We start from the raw sequence: 12,378 nt of genomic DNA, 5'->3' as shown, positions 1-12,378 counted from the left end.
CTGGAAAAGAAAAGAGAAGGTGATGAATCCACACCTGCTCTTGAAAGCTATAACCTAGAATAGCATGTCTCACATTCACATCCACCAAAGGCATGCCCACTTTTGGACATGAGGTTAGAGCTTGAAAAAGGTATTTTTTGCCTGGACAGCAAGCTCTTGATGACCACTTCACTCTAGAAGGAAAGCATGAATTATTTAGCGTTTCTGCCACATCTTGTGACTATAGCATCAGAAATTTGAGACTTTAATTATCATTCATCATTTGACCGCTTGTCTTTATGGCCAAAGGTTATGTCTAAGTAACATAGTCTATGAGTCCCAATAATATGCAAAATTACACTGTTTACTTTTGTTTCAGTATCTCACTGGATTCATCAGTCTTCTCCCTAGCAATCAGGCCCCCAGAAGGAAACAAATGGCACACTCAAGGGGTGATCAAAGGGCATTTAATTAAAGGACTGTATATAAAGTTTCGGGAAGTGTTAAGGGAACCAAAAAGTGGTGTGACATATGCACTGGGAAGCTGTCAGGTCACCTGAAGAATTAAGTTGAAAATGTTTATTGGAACTGCATGAACTGCCTGACAAGGGCCCTGGACTAATATAGACAACGTGCATCCTTTGCCAAACCAACACATGGCAGGGAGAGAGCCAGTCGAATAAATACCCTACCTCTGATCATCAGTGCCTTCCATTGGCTGAATTAACTAGAAGCCAGGGGCCAAGTTTGTTTGCCCTGATAATGTGTTCATTTGAGCTCAGCCTCTCAAAGCAGAGGTTAGAACTGAGAGAATCCCCAGGGACAATTGAAGAGAATATCCAGCCAATTTTATTTATTTAATTTATTCAATTATTTTTTTTTTAGACAGAGTTTCACTCTTGTTGCCCAGGCTGGAGTGCTGTGGCCCTATCTTGGCTCACTGCAACCTCTGCCTCCTGGGTTCGAGCAATTCTCCTGCCTCGGCTTCCCAAGTAGCTGGGATGACAGGCACCTGCCACCATGCCCGGCTAATTTTTGTATTTTTAGTAGAGGCAGGGTTTCACTATGTTGGCCAGACTGGTCTCAAACTCCTGATCTCAGGTGATCCGCCTGCCTCGGCCTCCCAAAGTGCTGGGATTACAGGAGTGAGCCACTGTGCCTGGCCCCATTCTTCAGTATTTTATATGATGCTCATGTGACCTGAGATTCAGATCTGAAAATTAACGTAACTTAATCCCACATAGACTTAAAGTAGGATCACTTCTAGAGGAGAAACAGAGGAAGAAATCAAAAGCATACCAAATGTACATTGAGACTAATGGTAGGAACACAGTAACAGAAGCTTAAGTTGTCATTAATTTCTAATTGTTCTCAAATTTTATCAGCACTAAAAATCAGGCTCAGAAAGACTCCTTCTCCCCAAATATAGAACATTCCCTGATAAATTTCATTGTATGGAGCCATTGGCTTCTCCCAATGAAGGACTAATATGTTCCTTTTATTATTTTTGATGTTTTTAATCGTACCTTTATTTATTGTTAATTATATTCCGAGTACTATTTTCAAGAACTTATACATGAATTATTTTGATCATTACCAATAGCTCAATGAAATAGGCACTATCGTTAGTATAGAGTACAGGCATATCTTGTTTTATTGAGCTTTGCATTATTGCACTTTGCAGATATTGCATTTTTTAAAAAGTGAAGATTTGTGGCAACTTTGTGTCAAGCAATCCTATCGGTGCCATTTTTTCCAACAACATATGGTTACTTTATTCCTCTGTGTCACATATTGGTAATTCTCATAATATTTCAAAACTTTTCATTATTATTACCTGTTAATGGTGATCTTTGATATTACTGTCATAATTGATTGGGGGACCCACCGTGAACTATATACCCATATAAGATGGTTAACTTAATTGATAAATATCAATAAATACTGTGTATGTTCTGACTGTTCCACCAACTGGCTGTTCCATCATCTCTGTACCTTTTCCTTGAGCCTCCTTATATTCCCCGAGACCTAACAATATTAAAAATAGGTCAATTAATAATGCTAGAAAGGCCTGTAAGAGTTGAGGGAAAGAGTTGCATTTCTCTCACTTTAAATCAAAAGTTAAAAATGATTAAGTTTAGTGAGGAAGACATGTCAACAGCAAAGATAAACCAAAAGCTAGGCTTATTATGTAAAACAGCTAGCCAAGTTGTGAATGTAAAGGAAACATTCTAGAAGGAAATTAAAAGTGCTGCTCCAGTGAACATACAAATAATAAGAAAGCAAGATAACCTTATTGCTAATATGGAGAAAGTTTAGTGGTCTAGATAGAAGATCAAGCCAATTATAACATTCTCTTAGGCCAAAGCCTAATTCAGAGCAAAGCCCTAACTCTTTTCAATTCTATGATGAGTGAGAGAGGTGAGGAAGTTGTAGAAGAAAAATTGGAAGCTAGCAGAGGTTGGACCATGAGGTTTAAGGAAAGAACCCATCTCTAACAAAAAAAATGAAAGATGAAGCAGCAAATATTGATTTAGAAACTGGAGAATGTTATCCAGAAAATAAAGCTAAGATAATTGAAGGTTGCTACATTAAACAACAGATTTTTAGTGTAGATGAAACAGCTTTGTATTGGAAAGATGACATCTAGGACTTTTATAGCTAGAGAGGAAAAGTCAATGGCAGGCTTGAAAGCTTCAAAAGACAAGCTGACTATTGTTAGGGGCTAATGCAGCTGGTGACTTTAAGTTAAAGCCAATAGTCATTTATCATTTCAAAAGCCCTAGAGACCTTAAGAATTATCCTAAATATACCCTGCCTATTCTCTATAAATAAAACAACAAAGTCTGGATGACAGCACATTTGTTTATAGCATTGTTTACTGAGCAGTTTAAGCTCACTGTTGAGAACTACTGCTCAGAAAAAAAGCTTTTTTTTACTCAAAATATTACTGCTCATTGACAATGCCTCTATTCACTCTAGGGCTCCGATGAAGATGTACCAGGATATTAACGTTTTCCTTCCTGCTAACACAGCCTCCATTTCTGCAACCAATGGATCAAGGAGTAATTTTGACTTTCAAGTCTTATTCTTTAAGAAATAAATTTCATAAGGCTATCACTGCCACGGAAAGTGATTCTTCGGATATATCAGAGCAAAGTACATTGAAAACCACCTGGAAAGGATTTCCTGTTCTAGATGTCATTGAGAAGATTTGTGATTCATGCAAGGAGTCAAAGCATCAGCATTAACAGGCGCTTGGAAGAAGTTGATTCCAACCCTCATGGATAACTTTTAGGGGTTCAAGACTTCAGTGGTGGAAGTAACTGCAGATGTGCTAGAAATAGCAAGAGAATTAGAACTGGAAGTGGGGCCTGAAGATGTGGCTGAATTGACACAATCTCACGAGGAAGCTTGAACAGATGAGCAGCTGCTTCTTATGGATGAGCAAATAAAATGGTTTCTTGAGACAAACATTACTCCTGGTGAACATGCTGTGAACATTGCTGAAATAATAACAAAGGATTTCAAATACTGCATAAAAACGAGACTCCGTCTCAAAAAAAAAAAATCCCTAAGGAGGTGGGTGGATGGATTTTAATATACAGATGGAGATTGATCATAGATAATATTACGGGATCTTTGGGATGTCGATTTTCTGTTCAGAAACCTTTGTGGCTGTGGCATCTTTGCCAGAGTTCTTGTCCTGCATCTATGGTTGCTAGATTGTATGTTAATATTATACTTAGCTCTGTAAGAAACTGCCACACTGTCTTCCAAAGTGGCTATGCCTTTTTAACTCTCACCAGCGGTGAATGAATGCTCCTGTTGCTCCACATCCTTGCCAGCACTGGATGTTGTGAGTATTTTGGATTTTAGTCATTCAAATAGTATACAGTGGTTTCTCATTGTTGTTTTAATTTGCAATTCCCTCCTAAGGTATGACATTGAGCATCTGCCACACTGAACTTCTTAGCTCTCCAAACAAGGCTCAGCCTTGTCTGCATTTCTTTCCCTACCCTCACTTCCCCTTCTACTTGGAATGTTATTTGTAGCATTTGTTTGTGTCCTGTAACCCTGCCAATCCTTCCCAGCCCTCAGAGGCTTCACTAACAGCATCAGGCAGCCCACTCGTTCCTGCTGCCATAGTAATTTGTGCATAACTTTTCTTGAGGTTTATCACATCCTGTTATTATATGCTGTTTCTTCTACTGACATTGGTTGCTACTCCCATTTCTCAACCTCCTGGCTGTCAGGCCTCTGAGCCCAAGCCAAGCCATTGCATCCCCTGTGACTTGCACGTATACATCCACATGGCCTGAAGTAACTGAAGATCTACAAAAGAAGTAAAAATAGCCTTAACTGATGACATTCCACCATTGTGATTTGGCCTTCTAAAGTGCTGGGATTACAGGTGTAACTAACTGCACCTGGCCTTGCTACTCCCGTTTCTAAATAAAATTTCAATCTGAGTAGAAACTAAAGCCAATTCCTTCCCAAAATGGTGGGGGCACTGACACAAGATCGAAGACCATTAGCACAGTCAGTAGCACCAGACAATGAGTCAGCAGAGTCAGTAAAGCCTCAGGCTACGAGTTAGAAGACACTTCACAGATTAAAGGAAATCAACAGAAGAGTAAGAAATAACCAGAGAGGGCCTCCTGGAGGTGTCGTGTTTGACTCCCTTTCCCTCTCTCTATCTCTATGTCGTGTTTGACTCCCTTTCCCTCTCTCTATCTCTAAAGAGAAAGTGCAGAGCACATTTTAGACTGAGGGATCAGTAGGAGCAAAAGTAAGGAAGCTGCCTGATTTTCAGAGGCTCTTTACTGCCTGCAGCATCAGGCCTTTGAAATACACTTAGGTCTTTCCAGCAGCAGCTCCAGCCTTCACCTCCACTTGCATCTTCCCTCATCCTTCTCTGCAGATGATACATACTCCCACATATCATTCATTATTTCTCAAATATATCAGCTCACACCTTCATATTATTTTACATTTGTTCAGAATCTTTCCTAACTTGAATGCCCTTTCCCCTTTCTCCTTTAATCATGCCTTTCTTATAAAGTAGGTTCAGATTACCTTCTCTGTCAACATCATCTGTAATGACATACCTTCCACCCTACTGCCAGTGGTTCTTACCTCTTCTGCAGAGAGTCTCATCAGTTTGAATCATTTAGATCTTGGCTAACTTGGGAATCTTTACCATTGTGTGGCTCAAATACCCAGATCTTGATAAGAAAAATAAAAATGCTGTTGTCACATAAATTGCTGGGTTTAATCATCTGTGGGCCTTAGAGTATGTTTTCTTCAGGAAGGTAGGCCATTGTGCTTCACAAGAGCTTGCAAGTTATTTGAGAAGAGTCAAAACTTGTTGCCAGTCTAGCAGAAAAGCATTTCAACTTCGCCACAGATTGCCACAGCCAGGTACAAGCGGGAGCCCCGCCCCTTCCAGGTTGTGGGTGTGGGAGCTGCTGGATGAGCTCCGCCCCTTCCAGGTTGTGGGGGTGGGAGCTGCTGGATGAGCTCCGCCCCTTCCAGGTGTGGGGGTGGGAGCTGCTGGATGAGCTGCTGCCGCGCTCCGCTCCGGGGCGCTGGACCACACCATCTCTGCAGCCTGCGCTCTCGGGGGCCTGGGAAACTTGACAGTTTCTTATAGAGCTAAGTATAGTATTAACATACAATCTAGGAACCATAGAAAGTGGGAAACCTGTACACACTGCCGAGACCAGCTCAGTCAGGGAGACCCTAACCCAGCGGTGCTAGAGGAATTAAAGACACACACAGAAATATAGAGGTGTGAAGTGGGAAATCAGGGGTCTCACAGCCTTCACAGCTGAGAGCCCCGAACAGAGATTTACCCACGTATTTATTAACAGCAAGCCAGTCATTAGCATTGTTTCTATAGATATTAGATTAACTAAAAGTATCCCTTATGGGAAACAAAGGGATGGGCCGAATTAAAGCAATAGGTTGGGCTAGTTAACTGCAGCGGGAACATGCCCTTAAGGCATAAATTGCCCATGGTATTGTTTGTGGCTTAAGAATGCCTTTAAGTGCTTTTCCACCCTGGGCGGGCCAGGTGTTCCTTGCCCTCATTCCCGTAAACCCACAACCTTCCAGCATGGGCGTTCTGGCCATCGTGAACATGTTACAGTGCTGCAGAGATTTTGTTTATGGCCAGTTTTGGGGCCAGTTTATGGCCGGATTTTGGGGGCCTTGCTCCCAACACACACAAAAACTGGCACACACATTTTCACTGGAGCTTTATGCATAATTGCCAAACATTAGAAGTAATTATGATGTCTTTCAAAAGATGAGTGGATAAACAAACTGTGGTACATTCGTACAATGGAATATCATTCGACAATAAAATGAAATGTTGTCAAGCTATGAAAAACATGGAGGAATCTTAAATGCATGTTACTACGTGAAAGAAGCCAATATTAAAAGCTATCATATTATCCTAGCTATACGACATTCGAGAAAAGCCAAGACAAAGAAAACAAAGAGATCAGTTATGACCAATGATTCAGGGGAAGAGGAAGATAGATAGGAAGGGGGAAGATTGATGAGTAGATAGGGCACAGGGGATTTTTGTCTGCAAAAATGTACACCCATGTACATAAGCAAGGCTCTGAATTTTTTAAACTTTTCAAATTTTGAGGCAGGGCCTATTGAATGGGTTGGGGGAGACTTTCCTGATTGATAACTACTAATGTATATACAAATTTGAGACAGATATTTTGAGGGAGAGTGGAATTCAGGTACAACATACCTATTACCCCAGAAAGGTGTCAAGTGGAAGTTAAAAAAAAAAAAAAAAAAAAAAGAGGTGTGTGAGGTAAAAAATTAAATTCTAGATGAGGACATGGAGGTTCTTGCGGAAAGTTTTTTCTTGTATGTGTATATATATATATACACACACACACACACACACACACAATGTTTATCCACTTGTTCATCAATGAAATGAGCATTTAGGTTGCTTTCATATTTTCACTATTGTGAACATGGGAGGAAATGAGATATTTGCAAGACTAACTCAAACATTGCATTAAATGGTCCATATTTAATATAAAGAAATCAAGATAATTAATATACACCTCTGGCTTTTCAGATAATGGATGTAAGCCCTGTCCTGAAAGGTGGCAATGGAGCAAAAGACCAGTTAATATAAAATAATTCAGGAATCCATAACATGGCAAGACAGCAAGGATAAAAATTTTTAGAGGATCTCTAAAATTTCTACCTTACTCAACATAGAGAATAAGGAACTGGTAAGTATGTAGGTATCCTGTCTTTTGTTAAAATTTACAGAGGTGAGGTGAGAAGGTAAGGATAAGCTAAAAAAAATTATTGAGTACCTAATAATAAAATACTATGCTCTCAGGCAAGTCTATAAATGGTCACATTTAATTCTTCCTTTGTGTGCAAACAACAGCCCTACAAGTCTGGTAATATCATTCCTAATTTTTAGATATGAAACCTAGGCTTTAGAGGATAAGAAACTTGATTTAGATCACACGGCCTGGTTTTGTATATTGAATAGGATAACCAGTAAAAGAGACAGAGGAAATATATACTTCCTCATTTAAGTACTTATTTTTGTCTTTCATTATTGAATTCCAAATCTAACACATTATTTTGGAAAAGAGAATCTAAGGAAATAATGGTGTACAAGAAGAAGAAAATAAAATATAAAACAAGAGAATAATTTAAAAAATACATTGTATCTTGAATTTATAATTGTTCTAAGGTGGATACATTGTTATTGTATAAAGTTAAGGTTTACACAACAACTCACCTGCCTTCTGACAATTCTGACAATCAAATGCAATACTCTGGAAAGTTTTAGGAGAGCACATTTCACGAGGGAATCAAATTTTCAGTCTAGGTAAATGAAAAGTATACTGAAAGAAGAGAATTTACAACTGATTCTGGGAAGAAGCTTTAAAAAGTAAACATTTAATGGGACTTTTATTTATATTGGATTTAATAGAGTTTGGAGGCAGAGGAAAAGGCAGCATAAGAAAACAACTTTCTAACTTGTGCATTTTTTTCCAATGTCCATCCACAGCACAGAAACCATGGTGGTGTCATGGAATATTGTCAATTTCTGATACATTTCATCACGGTCAAGTCAGCTCCAGGAGGCAGCATCATGGAGGATTTGACTTATGTTCTGCTTTTGTCTTCTACAGAACTTTGTGTCTCAGTTATCTCCTTCCTGGCTGGGGTTATCACATGGCACATCCAACTATGAGTGTGGGAAGATGGCATAATCCTCTGACTGTGTCAGATTCTCAGGAAAGTGTGACTCTTATAAGGTGGCACAATCTCTTCCCTGATGTGTGTCAAGTTCTTAGAAAATTGTGGTTAGCTATTCCTTTTTCTTTTGGCAGGTTTTTGTCTTGGTGTTTACCAAGTGATCCGAGATAGAGAGAGAGGGAGAGAGGGAAAGAGGAGAGAGAAAGAGAGGGAGAGGGAGAGAAGGAGAGAGAGAGAGAGAGACACTGAGATGGGGAAAAAGAGAAAGGGAGAGAGAGGAGAGAAGGAGAAAGGGACAGAAAGAAATGGAAGAATGGAAGGAAGGAAGGAAGGAAGGAAGGAAGGAAGGAAGGAAGGAAGGAAGAGGGGATGGAGGGATGGAGGGAAGGAAGGAAGGAAGGAAGGAAGGAAGGAAGACAGGCAGACAGGCAGGCAGGTAGGTAGGCATTTCTAATCCACTCACTCATCTTCTAGTTTTCTCTTAAGTAACTTACATCATCTCAAAGAAAAATGTCCTCTACCTTCTCTATTTTAGAAGCCTGCAATCTGGTTTCTGAAAGAATATCCTCCTGGCATCTCTAACAAGGTATAAATATCAAGGATTATGTTCATAAAAAGAAATCTCTAATTCCCCAAGCTCAATTTCTGGCATGTGCAGTCAGAATTTTTCACTAAAACACAGAGCTTCCTGAAACATAGTGATATCACACAATTTTAAAGAGGTCCTGAAAGCCACATATTTTCACTTCAACCTTGGGAACACTCACTCTTCTAATACACTCCACAACTATTTGTCCCCATTTTGGAGATTTCACAGCACACTGTCTTTAACGCCATGATTAAAGCTGGCACCTCAAAGCATTTAACACCTGTCCACTCCCCCAAGGACACGGCTGGTGTTCTCTGAACTCCCACCTCTTTTTCTCAGGTTATCTCCATCTCGGTTATTCCTTGCTCCAGCAGAATCCTGAAATGTGAGTGTCGCGTAGGTCACTTCTTTAGACATTGTAGAAGAAAACACTACTTTATCTAATTAGTGTTTCAGTATCTTGAGGCCTGGGAACAGCATGTCTTTTTCAAGGCTGGGAGCTTTGATACAGTCACACAGCTGACCCAGACACACTCTACTGCCCCTCTGTAAGAGAAGAATGACAATTTGTTTCTCTGCAGAGAAAGTGAGAAAAGTCAAATATTCTCCTTAGAAATATTCTCATTAGAATGTTACAGATCTCAAACTGTCTGCTCTGTCACAACTGTTTCTTGCTGTGCAGCAAAGAAGGGGTGCTTGGAGGCAGAGCAGGAGGAACATGAGGGAATTCCCATGATCCTCGGGGTAGAGGCTGCTCTGAATGTTTCAGCAAAGAGTCAGATTGTCTTCTTTACATCTATCTAAGGCTAGCTAATCTGCCTGGAGACGTTGGCTCTAGTTTATTCTCAGCCACATTAGATATTAAGCAGAGACACACATTAAGACAGAAAGAGCTGTGCCACACGCCTGGCTGCTATTATAGAAAATTCAAACGTGTGTGTGTGTGTGTGTGTGTGTGTGTGTGTGTGTGTGTGTGTGTGTGGTGTGTGTGTGTGTGTGTGTGTGTGTGTGTGTGTGTGTGTGTGTGTGAGAGAGAGAGAGAGAGAGAGAGATGGTGTTGGTAATGGGGCATGGTGAAGAAATTGATAGCTACTTAGCGACTTAACATGAGTATGAATGGGAGTGCCCTCTGCTGGCACGGTTGGGAAAGTTCCTAACAGAACAACCACCCTGGGATAATCCTGCAGACGGCAAGGAATACACAGGGCAAGATTTAAAAAAAATAACTAGCTGAAGTTTCAGGGGAGTGAAAGTGAAAAAACAGGCCGATTCTAGAGAGAAAGAGACCGGCACATGGTAAGGTGTTTTTGATTTTAGTTTGTTTTTCAGTCATTCCTGCAGGGTAGCAGAACTCTTGTAGGAAGCATGCTGTATTTCTGGACTACAAAATCAGATGATGCTGTGTGGGACAACCATAGCCACAAACAGTGCTGGAATAATTGGATATCCATACAACTACTGGATAACGGGGATCTCTGGAGTGTCTTTAGGACTTGAAGCCTCTTTAAACTTCTGTTTATTTACATTTTTTAAAAACTTAATAAAATAACCAACCTCTATTTTCTCTCGCTTAGGTCTAAAAATGCTCTGAAAAGACGCATCCAGTAAAACTGAACTAAACTCACTGCGCAAAGCATTCTCACTGTGATATTATTAATTTCAACATAACATGAGCAATAAAGAGTTGACAATTTGCATAAACAGTGTTCTATTATCTGGAAGAACAGGAGAAAAACAACATGTTGCACATGTAGCTGGTCATAGGATTTATAGCCATAGGATTTACATACACCTTAAAGAATTGAATCTACTTCTAATCCCACCATAACTTTTCATTAAACTTACTAATTTATATAACAAAGTAAGTTGTTGTTAAGGATCTGCAGGAGGTGGAGTAATAGCCCCCAAGGATGCCCATGTTCTAATCCTCAGAACCTCTAAATACGGTGGCTCACCATGGCAAAAGGGACATTTCAGATACCATTATGGTTTTTTAATAGTGTAACTGATAAAATAAGCTACAGAGATGCTGTAAGATTTGAAGGTTACAGACCTTGAGATGAGAAAATTACCCTGGATTATCTGGGTAGATGCAATTTAATTACATGAGTAAAAAGGGAGAATATTTCTTAGATGTGGTCAGAGAATGGTGTGACCAAAACAAAGAAAAGAACGCTCAGGGACATGCAATATTGCTAGCTGAAGAGGGAGGAAGGGAGACAGGAGCCAATGCATTTGGGCTAGATGATGGAAAGGTAATAAGGAAACAGTGTTTCCCACAGAGCCTTTAGAAAGAAATACATCCCTGACGACAGCCTTGATTTTAGCCCAATGAGACTCATATCAGACTTTTAATCTGCAGAGCCTTAAGATAATACTTTTGTGGTAATTTGTCACAGCAGCAATATGTAGTCAATACAGAACCCAGGAAAATATGGGGAAGAGCGCTATATATGAGTGATGAAATTAAGGAATCTCCTCTAAAGCTTTCCTTTGGGGAGAGGCAGAAGATTAGATAACTGTACTTAGGGGAAGGATTTGGTATGAGTTTTGTGGTTTCAGATGACTGGGGAGTGATCTAAAACTTCCGAGGTTCATGTCTGTGTGGAGATTATCTTAGTCAAAGGTGTCGAGCCCCACAGGTGTGAAGCAGGTGCAGAAAGGCAATGTAAAAACTTTCGCATTCGGAACATTGTGCATGATCTCTAAACACCTAAATTACATATGTTGCTTGTTCATGTTTTTTGTTTTTGTTTTTTTCAAATTGATGAAATAATCAAAAAAATGTTTGGAGGCTCTAAGTTATATATCAATAAAACTCCACTATCAAAAATATTGAAATAAATAATAAATCTATGCTTATGTTTACTATTCTAGGTGAATTAAGAAAAGGCAGAGACCATTGACATAAGGACCAGTTGAAATAGATGATTACAAAAATAAGAAATTAAGAGTGGTTTTCTATCTCTGCTCTGGTCCACGTCCAGAGTTGGTTCCTGCCGGTGGGTTCCTGGTCTCGCTGACTTCCAGAATGAAGCCACGGACCTTTGCGGTGAGCGTTACAGCTCTTAAAGATGGCACGGACCCAAAGACTGAGTGGTAGCAAGGTTGATTGTGAAGAGCAAAATGACAAAGCTTCCACAGCGTGGAACGGGTCCCAGGCGGGTTGCTGCTGCTGGCTGGGGTGGCCAGCTTTTATTCCCTTACTGTCCCCTTCCGTGTTCCCTTTCTGTCCTATCAGACTGACCTTTCTTTAATCCTCACTGCAATTGGCTACTTTTAGAATGCTGCTGATTGGTGCGTTTTACGTGGCTGCTGATTGGTGCGTTTTACGTGGCTGCTGATTGGTGTATTTTACAATCCTCTTGTAAGACAGGAAAGGTCCCTGAGTCCCCACTCTATCCAGGAAGGCCAGCTGGCCTCACCTCTCATAACTTTCACCAGATTTTGCAGAAACTGGGTTTTCATCCTCATTTCCTTAGTTCTTTCACATACCTTAAAGTTTCCTAACAAAGTATTAACTTCTCACTATCCATGAAATG

At 40.1% G+C, this 12,378-nt stretch overlaps 1 protein-coding gene across 1 annotated transcript in view; it reads right to left on the bottom strand.

Moving 5' to 3' along the window:
* CLEC12A (C-type lectin domain family 12 member A) overlaps window positions 1–12,378 on the bottom strand; it is a 124,699-nt gene that overhangs the window by 9,450 nt on the left and 102,871 nt on the right. The window lies entirely within an intron of this gene.

The sequence above is a fragment of the Hylobates moloch genome, unplaced genomic scaffold, assembly GCF_009828535.3.
Source record: "Hylobates moloch isolate HMO894 unplaced genomic scaffold, HMol_V3 SCAFFOLD_8, whole genome shotgun sequence".
Lineage (NCBI taxonomy): Eukaryota > Metazoa > Chordata > Mammalia > Primates > Hylobatidae > Hylobates > Hylobates moloch.
Note: the sequence above shows the minus strand (reverse complement) of the source record. Positions and strands in the feature narration are given on the sequence as shown.